The sequence below is a fragment of the Brassica napus genome, unplaced genomic scaffold (genome assembly GCF_020379485.1).
Source record: "Brassica napus cultivar Da-Ae unplaced genomic scaffold, Da-Ae ScsIHWf_2612;HRSCAF=3361, whole genome shotgun sequence".
Taxonomy (NCBI): Eukaryota; Viridiplantae; Streptophyta; class Magnoliopsida; order Brassicales; family Brassicaceae; genus Brassica; species Brassica napus.
This window is the reverse complement of record NW_026015914.1, coordinates 1-12115: the sequence shown is the minus strand read 5'-3', so window position 1 is coordinate 12115 and position 12115 is coordinate 1. Positions and strand designations below refer to the sequence as shown.

The 12115-nt window shown below is 35.6% G+C and overlaps 3 pseudogenes; 2 read left to right on the top strand and 1 right to left on the bottom strand.

Annotated features, from left to right (window-relative positions):
* Positions 1-3081: 3081 nt before the first annotated feature.
* Positions 3082-5427, bottom strand: LOC125601561 (annotated as a pseudogene).
* A 3744-nt stretch (positions 5428-9171) lies between these two features.
* On the top strand, positions 9172-11443 carry LOC125601562 (annotated as a pseudogene).
* Positions 11188-12103, top strand: LOC125575285 (annotated as a pseudogene).
* The last annotated feature ends 12 nt before the right edge of the window (positions 12104-12115 follow it).

Genomic DNA, 12115 nt, shown 5'->3' with positions numbered 1-12115 from the left:
TAACAGGTTGAGATCTTTTGAGCTAAAAGTCGACTCTGGTAAGATTACAAGGGGGAGCCTACTGTTGGATGTCAAGACACAGTGGAATTCAACCTATCTAATGTTGACAACTTCTATAAAGTTCAAGGTGGCTTTCGATAAGATGGAAGCAGAAGACAAGCTCTACAACGATCATTTCAACGAGTTTGAAAATGGAGAAAAAAGGGTAGGACCTCCTCAGCTAAAGGATTGGAATGCTGTTGAGAAGTTGTGTCGATTTCTGCTCATCTTTTACAACTCGACACTGGTGGTCTCAACTTCAACTTCACTCACTTCCCATAGGTGCTATGGTGAGATTGTAACCATTGCGACTAATCTGGTAGGACTTTCCAGCAGCTCTGATTCGGAGATGAGGTCTAAGGTGACAAAAATGCTCAAGAAGTTTGAGAAGTATTGGAATGGCATGAAGAATATTAACATGATGTTAATTGTGGCCACTGTTTTCGACCCCAGCAACAAATTGGAGCTTGCAAAGATGTGTTTTGAAGAGTTATATGAGCTAGATACAACTGACTACAAGGAGATGTATGAGTCCTTGATGTGTCTCTTGAGGAGTTTGTTCAAAGAGTACAGTTCACGACATGGAGCCAGGGTTGATCCAGGTGAACAATCATCTCAGTCTGACCATTCAACTCAGCCGAGAGACCAAAGTGTTGAAAGGATGGAGCTTGTGGACGACTTTGTGGGTTACAAAAGAATGGATGTGAGGTACAAGCAGAAACTAAACGAAATAGGGGTTAGAGAAAAGAAGGATGAGCTGGAAACATACCTTAAAGAAACTGTGGAGCACCCTGACCTGATGATTGGAACAGAGTATGATGTACTCTCATGGTGGAGAAAGAACTCAGTTAAGTATCCTGTCTTGTCTGAGATTGCTCGGGATGTTTTAGCATTACAAGTCTCGTCAGTTGCTTCGGAGAGTGCCTTTAGCACTTCTGGTCGGCTTCTAGAACCACACATGAGCTGTTTAACCCATTACATGGTGGAGGTTTTGATGTGCACAGAGCAGTGGATGAAGCAAGACATTAAAATGGAGTCAAGAGTGCTTTCAGATCCTCAAATACTAGCTGAGCTTGAAGAAGTTGACAAGCTTGAAAGAGGTAAAATCCCATACTTTAAATCTTCTTTTCTTATAATATGAATGTTAAGTTTTTAGTGATTGGTTTGAACTTTGTGTTTTCAGAGTGTGGAGACACAATAGTTCCAGAAGAAGACTAAGGCTTTGGTGTTGCTTAAGAAGATCATGGCTACATGAAAACTTTTTTTCTTTATCTCGGTTTGAAGTTGTGTTTTTTTTCCCCGGCAATTTGAACTTGTTTTCGGCTTGAATGTTGTTTCTAAGTTTAGACACAAATATATCTTGTTTTGTTGTGTCTAAAACTTGTGTTTTATTGGAATTTTGGTGTGTTTGAACTTATGTTTGCCTCAATGAAATGTTCGGATGTTTGGTTATATATGATTGTCTCCGGTTTTTTCGGTTAGTTTGGTTATATATGATTGTATTTGGTTGTTAAAAACCGAAACCGGACTGATCCGAAAGTGTAATTGGACTTCACCGGATTTTTAGTGCTTCACCCAAACCGATCCGAAACCGGTTGCTTCCGATACCAAACCAAAATTTTGGAAAACCGAATGGTACTTGTACACTCAGTTCCGAACAACCGATATAACCGAACCGAAACCGATCGGTGGACCGAACGCCCATGCCTAATTCTCACCAAATACATTACCACATATCCACTTCCATCCCCACCATATAGCTAACGCAAAGCTTGTAGACCACATAACTCCTCTCCCTACTCCATTCTCTCTCAGATTCTCATACAGCCATTAAAGTAAAGGCTTTGAGAAAAATGAGTACCTCTTCACTGCTGGGACAAGTCGCTCCCATATTCCACTCATATTTGGACAATCTCTCAGAACGTGTAAGTCGTCTCAATTCCTCTTTTGCAGACTTGACACACATCAGTCCCACTAAGGTGCCACCTATACCGCTATGCATTTGTCATTATTGCTTGTTGTCCAACTAACCAAAAAAATATTCTCACTCTTTCAGGAGCCACAACATGCCACATCCTTCTAAAAAACACTCCCATATACGGTCTTGGGGTATCATCATGCGTGATCAAATCATGAGCTGATTTTACAGTAAATTGCCCATTATTAGTGTGCCCCCAGGCTAACCGATCCTCACCTTCCGTAACAGAATCAACCACTACTGCTGCAAGCTCCAGTCTTGTCTCATCAGTCACAAATAAAGCGATCTGAGTTAGGTCCCAGCCTCCACCTACTACCCACATATCTCTAGCTGTTATATCCTCGTAACTAGGGTGGACGTTCGGGTACCCGTTCGGGTTCGGATCGGGTATTTTGGATTTTCGGGTATTTCAGTATAGAGGTATAGAACCCGTTCGGGTATTTTTGTACTTTAGATCGGGTTCGGGTATTTTTAGTTCGGGTTCGGTTATTTCGGATCGGGTTCGGATATTTAGATTTTGAAAAAAATATTAAATTTTTCATTTCTCAAATTTCTTGTATTTAAAAATATAACTTTCACTTAACTAATTTTTTATTTTTAATAGATTGAATGGTTAATAGATTTGAACATAACATTTTGAAACTAAAAAAAGACATTAATTTGGTTATTGTTTTTAAATTTTGGATGTAACTTTTTGTTAATTCTTGAAATAAAAAGTTTGACATGCATTTTAAGTGAGTAGCAAATCATTTTCTTCGTAATTCCATGTATATTATATGAACTTAAACCATGGTAGTACAATATAAATATTTTATATAAAATGAAAGATGTAAAAAGAAATATATGGTTAATTATACATATGTTTGGGTTTTTTCGGATATCCATTCGAATTCAGATATTATCCGTTCGGGTTCGGATATCCAATCTCTCCTTATTCAAGATCCGTTCGGATATTTTGCTATTTCGGTTCGGATTTCGGTTCGGATCAGGTTCGGATGCGATTTCAGATATCGGATAAAGTATCCACCCTTACTCGAAACCTTCTGTTTACAACAATTTTAAGGTATTGAAATAATTATGTGCTTATTTTATTAGGTTCACCGGATAAAAAATACAATACATACCTTTACACTTCCACATGATTATCTCAAAACATTTCACTTAAAAAAAAAAAAACCTTTTTCCCTTTACTTTTTCTGGGTTTCACTCGCATGCAAGTTTAGTGCCAAAACTTGCGAGACAGATGGCAAAAGCCTGAAAAGCAGAGAGAGGCTGTCTATAATCCATGGTGAATGTGTCATCTCCAACTTTACCAAACTGAAGAAGCACTGTCTCTTCATCCCCTTTACCGCTTGGCTGACTCTGGTCAACGGTCGCAACCAGCTGGAAGTTCTTGACAGAAGCAACGGTCACTCTTCCGTGGAAGTTCAGACACCAGCATTGCAAGTGCTCGTGCCATCTCGGAGCTTTGTTCTTTAGTATCGTCAAGCCTGAGCCGTCCTTGATGGGTTTTTTCATCATCTTGGTTGCATCACATAGCCTTTGGTTAGTAGATGATGATGGTGGTGGTGGTGGTGATGAGGATGGGCAGTGGAGTGTGCTTATCATTCTTGGGACCTCTTGATTTCAACAGGTTGAATTTATAAGAAACATGACCGACTTCGAAGTTGCCTGCTGGAACTTGTGGGCTTATCTGCTTCGATGCAAATCTGCGGCTGGCTTTACCGTGTGAAGGCTTTGCTCCGTTATGTGGAGGTTTGCTATCGTATACTGTGAAGTTGGTGCCAAGAAAATCCGACCTGCAGAGGTTCCAAATACAAAACTCATCAGCATCAAGTGATAAATAATGATGTACTAAACGGCCCGCCTAGGAACAAACAATACCTTAGTTTGCCAACGTATGCATTACTTGCTTGAGAGAAATCATGAGCATCAAGTGAAATGACGTACTCAGTGTAAGCACCAGTCCTGAACCTCCGTGCCGCCAGAAGAAACTTTCCTTTATCAGTGAATGCTGGTGAGCAAAAGCAAAAGCAAAAGTTAACCAACATAATTAAAAACTAAATCAATTGTACAAAAATGAGTCTAACCAGATAACTATATGATTTATATGCGTTGAAAACTGTCACACTGAAAAGTATGCATTCAACTTTGACGAACACAAGTTGATTGTTTCCTATATTATTATTATTAGAGCAGAAGAGCAGAATCTTCTTCATTATTACTCGGGTCAACAGAATAGTCAACGCTTATATATGAAGACTGGTGGGTGAGTCCTTTCGGTGACCACATAAAACATCATTTATTGACGAAATAAAGACTGAGAAAACTTCAAAATAACATGCCTAGTACTAGTAGGTACGAAGTCACTAGTAAAATCACTTAAAACCTACCTAGACCTTCTAATAAACTCACATTCTCCAGTTCGGGCAGAATCAAACATGATCATAATTTGCGTTTTCACAGCTTTTTTTTTTTGTTATAGATAGAAATTACAACACATGACTTTAAACTTTCACATGATTATATCAAAACATTATACCTTTTTTGCAGATGGAAAACCCATAAAGTAATATTCACCATTGTTGACAGAATCAAACCGACCACTAGTTTCAATGCAGACAAAAACTTAGGAATGACTTACATGGTGTGAGAGGGAGATACAAGTAAAAGGTAGAAGTCCTCTTGTTCCTCTTTATTAGGCACTGATTAGAAAAGTCTCGCGGACCTGGCTGCACAGATATTTTCAGTAACCCAAATCTCAGACAACTTTTAAAAATTACAGTAGCATATTATTATATATATGAATTCGACAATTGCTCATAAGAATATCATCCTTGTTCCGAAATAGAATCAACGAACAAGTTCACAACTTCCAAACACGGTAGCAAGTGATCCAAAGCAATCAACTTTACAGAAACAATCATTAACAATATGATCAAAGAAGTTGCCTTTAATAACTTTTTATCAATGCCCTAATTGAAAACTCAAAAAATTGATTAGGTATGATACCAGTTTGAGGCAAGAAGGGAAAGTGATTTTGCCGGAGTTTCTCGGAGATCTAACGGTCTCCTGCGTGATCTCTCTCCACTTGTTCGATACGCACGCGCAGGCGACCACGTCTCGACGCAGAGGCCAATGGTCCTCCGTGTCCTCCACGCGCCGTATGATTTCGCTTAACAACTCAGGGAGCATCGCCGACCATGACGACCCGCTGACGTTTGACGACGGAGGAAGCATCCGTGATTCGGGTTCCGTTGGTGTGTCTCCCTGATGATCCCTCGAGGATATTGAGAATCTCCGCGATAGGAGGGACCGTGACAAAGGCATTTTGTGACCAAAAATTCGATCTGGAAATAGACAAGAGAGAGAAAGCCAGGAGAGAGAGAGAAAGGATATTTGGGGTAAAAGTGACAGAGCTGTGATTTATATATAGGTGAAAGTTTAACTGGGACACGTCTCCTCTCTATTGCTCTAGTCTCTCTATGAGTCGGGTGTCAGGTGAAAATCCCTTTATCTAACTAAAAGATAAACATTCATCCACAATTTAAGTAAAAAAGGAAAAAGATAAACATTCCTCAAACTATCTTTTTTTTTTTCTCTTTTAAAACTCTTAGCGGATAACAACAATTAGATCATCATGACTATAATCATAGGCGATATTTATAAGATTTTTCAAGATTTGTAGAATATTAGAGGGACATGATTTCGTACTATAAACGTAGAAACATTATAGTATTTAATTAGAGAAAAGTTTAATTCCACTGATTGGACATGGAGAAGGTATAGTTGCAAATAATTTAGTATGGTGCCAAAAAATTCTAAAATATAAAACTAGTATAAACACTATTTATCGGTTATATCAAGTATCTAAATATCTATACTATTATTTATGAAGTGATTTTGCTTATTTGTCATCTTCTCCATGATTTTAGGTAATTTTGCTTACTTGTCATATTTTTATTATGTTTTAGCTAAATCATTGATTTATTATTTGTTATTAGCTGAGTTATTAATATATTAATTTAAAATTATTTTTAATGAATATTGTATATAATTAAAAACGAATGTTAATAATATTAAATTTCTATGTTATATTAAAAACGAATTTTAAACAATATCTTTACTGAATTTTATATATAACTAAAAATGAATTTTATTTTAATAGTATAAAGTTTATATGTTACATTACATAATTGATTATAAAATAATATAATAGAATTATAAAAAATAAGATTATACTTATATATATTGTGTTGTTATCTGAAAACAATATTTTATTATAAAAGTTAAGATAAAAAACAATTGATAATTAAATATTAGTCAAGCAAAAAAATTATATAAAGATATTTTCTAAACTATTTCTAATATATGAGTTTTAAAAAAAAATTAACATAATAGTAAGTATATATTTTGATAAAAAAATATTTGACATATAGAAATATTTTGATGTTTGATTTAATTATTTAAAACCACAAATAATAACTTATTATGCTAGTTTTAGATTAATAAAACATAAACTAATAAGTATTCATAAGAAATTTATGTCCGCATGTGCGTCCAAAATACCTAGTATATAATATTAATATTTCACTAAGATTTGATTTTAATTAAATATATCAATCACAAAATGACAAGTATAGAGCAATTTTTTACACTTTTGAATGTTTTAAGTAATAATCAGTTTACAATTTCCTATTCTTTTTCTCTTTTTCAACAATTTTTCGTTTTTATAAATAGCGCTATATATTTGTACATGGTTTGTGCATGTAGCTGTCTTTGTTTTGATGGAAGAAATTCGTTGAGTACGATGCACTTATGTGTTATTTTGTTTTAATAACCTACCGTGAAGAGACACTGTGAAATGAATCAGAATGACCATCTAAGAGCATTTCTAACATGGAAGTGAAAAGGAGTTCTTAAAGATAAAAATAAATAAATAATAATAATTTAAAAAAGAGAAACAGCACACAAGTTCTTTTTTTTTTATCAAACAGCACACAAGTTCTTAATTACTAATTTTTTAGAACCGGTTTGGTATTTAAAAAGACAGTTGTCTTTTAGGCAATGTTTCAACGTGTTTAGAGAAAAACTAAAATAGTTAATAAAATAATTAAATACTAATATTTTTTTTCTTAAAAATCCCACAAGTATTAGCGGTTAATGTTGTTCTAAGATGTATAATTGTCTAGAATCTTGTAGCAAACGAAAATATATGTGACTATTTTTGCGCCGTTGTGCTGCAAGAAAACATATCACCTGACTATCGCAGCTTTGGGATATATATAGGGTTGGGTTCTTCTTGCTCTGACTTTGGAACAATTATAGAGCGATGATGGTTCCAGAGTGCAGGGGAAGCTTGAGTGAGATACAAGCCGTGTGACCGACAAGTATCTAATTTAAGGTCCCTTCAATTTTTGATAGTTAAGAGTCCAGCTTTTTAAAAATTATATATAGTTATTATTATATATACCAATGAAGGGTTAGCTGCGTTTCACGCGGAAAGCTTGTTTACATAAAACTTGTTCTTTTGTTTTAATAACCGACCGTGAAGAGACACTCTCTGAAATGAACAAGAGTGACCATCTAACATGTATAATTGTCTACAGTCTTGTAGCAAAAGAATATAGAGCATGAACTCTATGAATTAATATTCGATAAATTAATAAATACTATAAATTAATAAATTTTTTCGGTTCCAAGTTGAGCCGGTGTAAAACTAGACATAATTCGATAAAATAATAAGATAATAATATTTAGAAAACTCTTAGGTAAATATATGTTTCCATTAACATATATAAATTTTATATAAACACATACAAAACTTTTTATTGCGTATCTTTCTTCAGAATGGATTTCATCTCTAATTTTATTTTAGTTTCATCGAGTTACATATAAAAGTAAATTTATATTATATGATATATATTCCTCATACACAAAACATATAAATAATCAAATTAAATAGTTAAAATCCGAATCTTTAAACTCTAACCAATATATAATATTATGAATGAAATATTTTTCTCATTTTTCTACAATAATTTTTAAAACAAAATTATATATTCAAAAATGGAAAATTTCTGAAATTAAGAACTCTATAAAGTATTATAGTTCCTACATTATTAATTTATAGAGTTTTTACTGTATATGTAATCATTTTTGAGCCGTTGTGTTGCATGCTTGCACGCAACAAGAAAACATATCACTTGACTATCACAGCTTCGGGATATATGTGGTTGGGTCCTTCTTGCTCTTACTTTGGAACAATTATAGAGCAATGATGATTTACTAGTGCATTTCGAAGTAAAAATGGCTCTACACAGGAATCAAAACCTCTTTTCTATTCTCCTCATTTTTAATTTGTACATTATTGATAAAAATTGTTGAAATCGGTTGATGTTAATACTTGTAAATACATTAGATCATAACAGAGAAGTAAAAGAGAAACATAAAATACTGTTAAAAGATTAACTTTTATCGACGATATTAATACTCGTGAATATATACAATATGAACAAGAAAGAATTATACGAAAAAACGACATCAACAACAACAACCATCTTCAGTTACACAAAACAATTTGGACGATATTTAGAAATTTTAAAGGTTCCGGATCAAAGTTACCTGACAATTAGTATTGTTGTAATATTTAAATTTTTGTAATAGTTATGTCTTCATGTAATTTTTTAAAAGTTTTTTTTGTTAAGTTTCTTTTGTATATTTTGTTATCTAAATCTAGTTTTAAATATTTTAATTATTTTAAAGTTTTATTTAATTAATGTGTAAACTTTAATTTTTTAAACAAAACTTATAATATTTATGGGATATAATTTTTATAAGGATTAAACAAGAAACAAGAAAATATTTATGAATCATAAATGTGATATGTAATTGTATGGACCAAAATACAAATAAAAATATGAAACTTCAAATTTGAAGTTTTGAAGTTTTGAAATTTCTTTTTAAAGAGCAAAAGACTTCATATTTAAAGTTACATAGTGTCTTTTGGAGATGCTCTAAAGCAAGAAGTTTCATATACCGTTAAAAACTCAAAATGTGTATGAAAGAGAAATGCACTCAAATAACAAAATATTAAATAATTTTTTGGCAGTAAAGCCGAGATGAACAAAAAACATGGAAGAAAATTAAAAAAAGTTTTACTGTAAAATTAAAATTAATTTTTATAAATATATATAATTTCTAAAAATGTGAAAACTATGACAAACAGTGTTAAAAAGTATTTATATATTTCTTAGTGATATTTAAAAATTATATTATTAATAAAAAGTTAACTAAACTGATATAAACCTATTGAACTTCATAACAAATGTTTGAACTTCGATTGTAAACTAAGAAAAGAACTAAAGACTTTCATTACCAAGCGAAAACCATGTCCGCCGTGAAAAACATCTCCTCCTTCAGGCTTGCCTCTCTCCTCCGCCGTGAGGATGACCCGTCCGCCGCCATTAAGCTTTTCCGAAACCCTGATCCAGGATCAACAAACCCAAAAAGACCCCTCAGATACTCGCTCCTTTGCTACGATCTCATGATCACGAAACTCGGTAGCTCCAAGATGTCCTCCTCCAGCTCAAGTCCGATACCAGAATCTGTTGGGATTGTACAGCCCATGTCCAACTCTTTCTTATCCGATTAGTACGATATTGTCCACTTTGGGCTTAATTGGCAAGCCCGCATGGATTTACTTTTGGTTTCCATCCCAAAAGGCCTCGTACTATTAGAGTTGGACATCTCTTTATATATTAGACACTCTTTGTCTAATTCTCCAATGTGGGACTTAGTTTGTTATATCACAGAATCGTCCCAACGGAGATTCTCTTCTGCAACGTGATCAATTACTTCGGCCGCGGAAGATTACCCACTCGTGCGTTTCTCGTGTTCGTCGAAATGCCTCAATACCGATGCCAACGCACTGTCAGATCCGTTAACCCTCTGTTGAGCGCCCTCTTAAAGTGTGGAGCTTTCGATAAGATGAAGGAAGTTCTTTCGAGTATTGATAAGTATGGTAAGCCAGACGCTTGTACTTACAATATACTGATCAATGGGTACTCTCAGAGCGGGTGTTTCGATGATGCCTTGAAGCTGTTCGAGGAAATGGTCAAGAAGAAGGTGAAACCCACCGGTGTAACCTTCGGGACGCTGGTTAGTGAGCTTTGCAAGAATTTTAAGGTGAAGGAAGCGTTGAAGATGAAGCACCATATGTTGAAAGTGTATGGAGTGTGTCCCACGGTTCATGTTTATGCATCGTTGATCAAAGCGTTATGTCAGATTGGTGAACTGAGTTTGGCGTTTAAGCTAAAGGATGAGGCTTACGAAGGAAAGATTAAAATAGACTCAGCTATCTACTCTACGTTGATTAGCTCGATTATAAAAGCTGGAAGGTCAGCCGAGGTCACAGGGATCTTGGAGGAGATGAGAAAAAAGGGATGTGAACCGGATACAGTGACTTACAATGTGCTGACTAATGGGTTCTGTGTTGAGAATGATTTGGAATCAGCTTATCGAGTACTGGATGAAATGGTTGACAAGGGTGTGTGAAGCCAGATATTATAAGCTATAACATGATACTTGGTGCCTTGTTTAGAATCAAAAACTGGAAAGAAGGAGCTTACTTGTTTGAAGATATGCCTCGAAGAGGTTGCATCCCTGATATTTTGTCTTATAGGATAGTTTTCGATGGGCTTTGCGAAGGTTCACAGTTCGAAGAAGCAGCGGTTGTCTTGGACGAGATGCTTTTTAAAAGCTTCAAGCCTCGCAAGGATAGGCTAGAGATATTTCTGCAAAGGCTGTGTCAGAGTGGAAAGTTGGAGATTCTCGGTAAAATTATCAGTAGCTTGAGTAAAGGGAGTGCTGTTGATGCAGATTGTTGGTCAGTGATAATGACTACAGTGTGCAAAGAACCTGTGGTATCGGGATCTGTTAATATGTTGTTAAAAACATTGAAGGGAGAGGGTCTTTCATCAACAATGCAGCACTGCTAGATCACCCTACTTCTCGTGCAAGGTTAGTGTTGCTGTGTTGTGTGGGCAGAATGGGTTATCTGCAGACACATGAGTATGCTCTGCACTATTGATATATAAGGTGGAGATTCAATGATATCCTAAAAGGCGTTGGTAGACATCTGAGTCTCTTTTGTTGATGATAGTGAAGACATGAAGTTGAAGCTATTGCTATTTAAGACCGAAACAGAGCCAGGTGTGTAAGGGTGTTTCCGTCATTTACACTTTTTCACGAGAATGTGGTTCCCTTAGTTCGATGGTTTTTGTCTGACAGAGTTCTTCCGTCATCGTCTACTGCTTCTCTCTGCTCGGAACTTCTCTAGTCTATCGTTTTCCCATAACTCATTCATTCTTTGCCAAAGTCATCTCGGATTAGCTCTTTGACATGAGCGTCGAGCTCTTCTGTCTTCAGTTCAAGAGTGAATCTTGGAGTGAAGATGGTGGAAAAGAAGAAGGCGGTTCTCTACCATTATCCTTGCCATGATTGTGTGTTCGCAGCCTTGACCCCTCATCTCTACTTCTCAGCAAACTCAATCCCTTCGCTGTTCTTCCCAAACACAGTCTTAGTCTCCAATCACAATCAGCCAGCTTCCTCTTCAAGAAATCAGCCATCTCTATCTTCTCGATTTCACAGGACCGCCCGGTTTTGTCCAGCAAGTCTCTCCCAACGTCGACAATAGTCATCCTCGACCACCATTAAACTGCTATTGAGAGCTTTGGAGATGTCTCTTCCACTTGTAAGAACGTCGCCAAAGTTTTGGACATAGGGAGAAGCTGTGCCACCATTGCGTTTGACTATTCATCACTCAGAAGCTCATGGAAGAGTCTGGAGGAGGAAACGGAGAGAGGAATGATTTCAAGAGAATGAGGCGTTGTTTTTGAGTACATTGAAGATGCAGATATCTGGAAGTGGGAAACTACAGGGAGCAAAGCGTTCAACAGCGGGATCGTGGACTTGGGGATCGAATACGATCTCAATCAGAACCAGACATGTTTCAGAAGTACTCTCGTTGGATCATGAAAGTGTGATCAACAGAGGAGAGAGAGTTTGTCTAGGAAGCATAAATGATTCAGGAGGCGC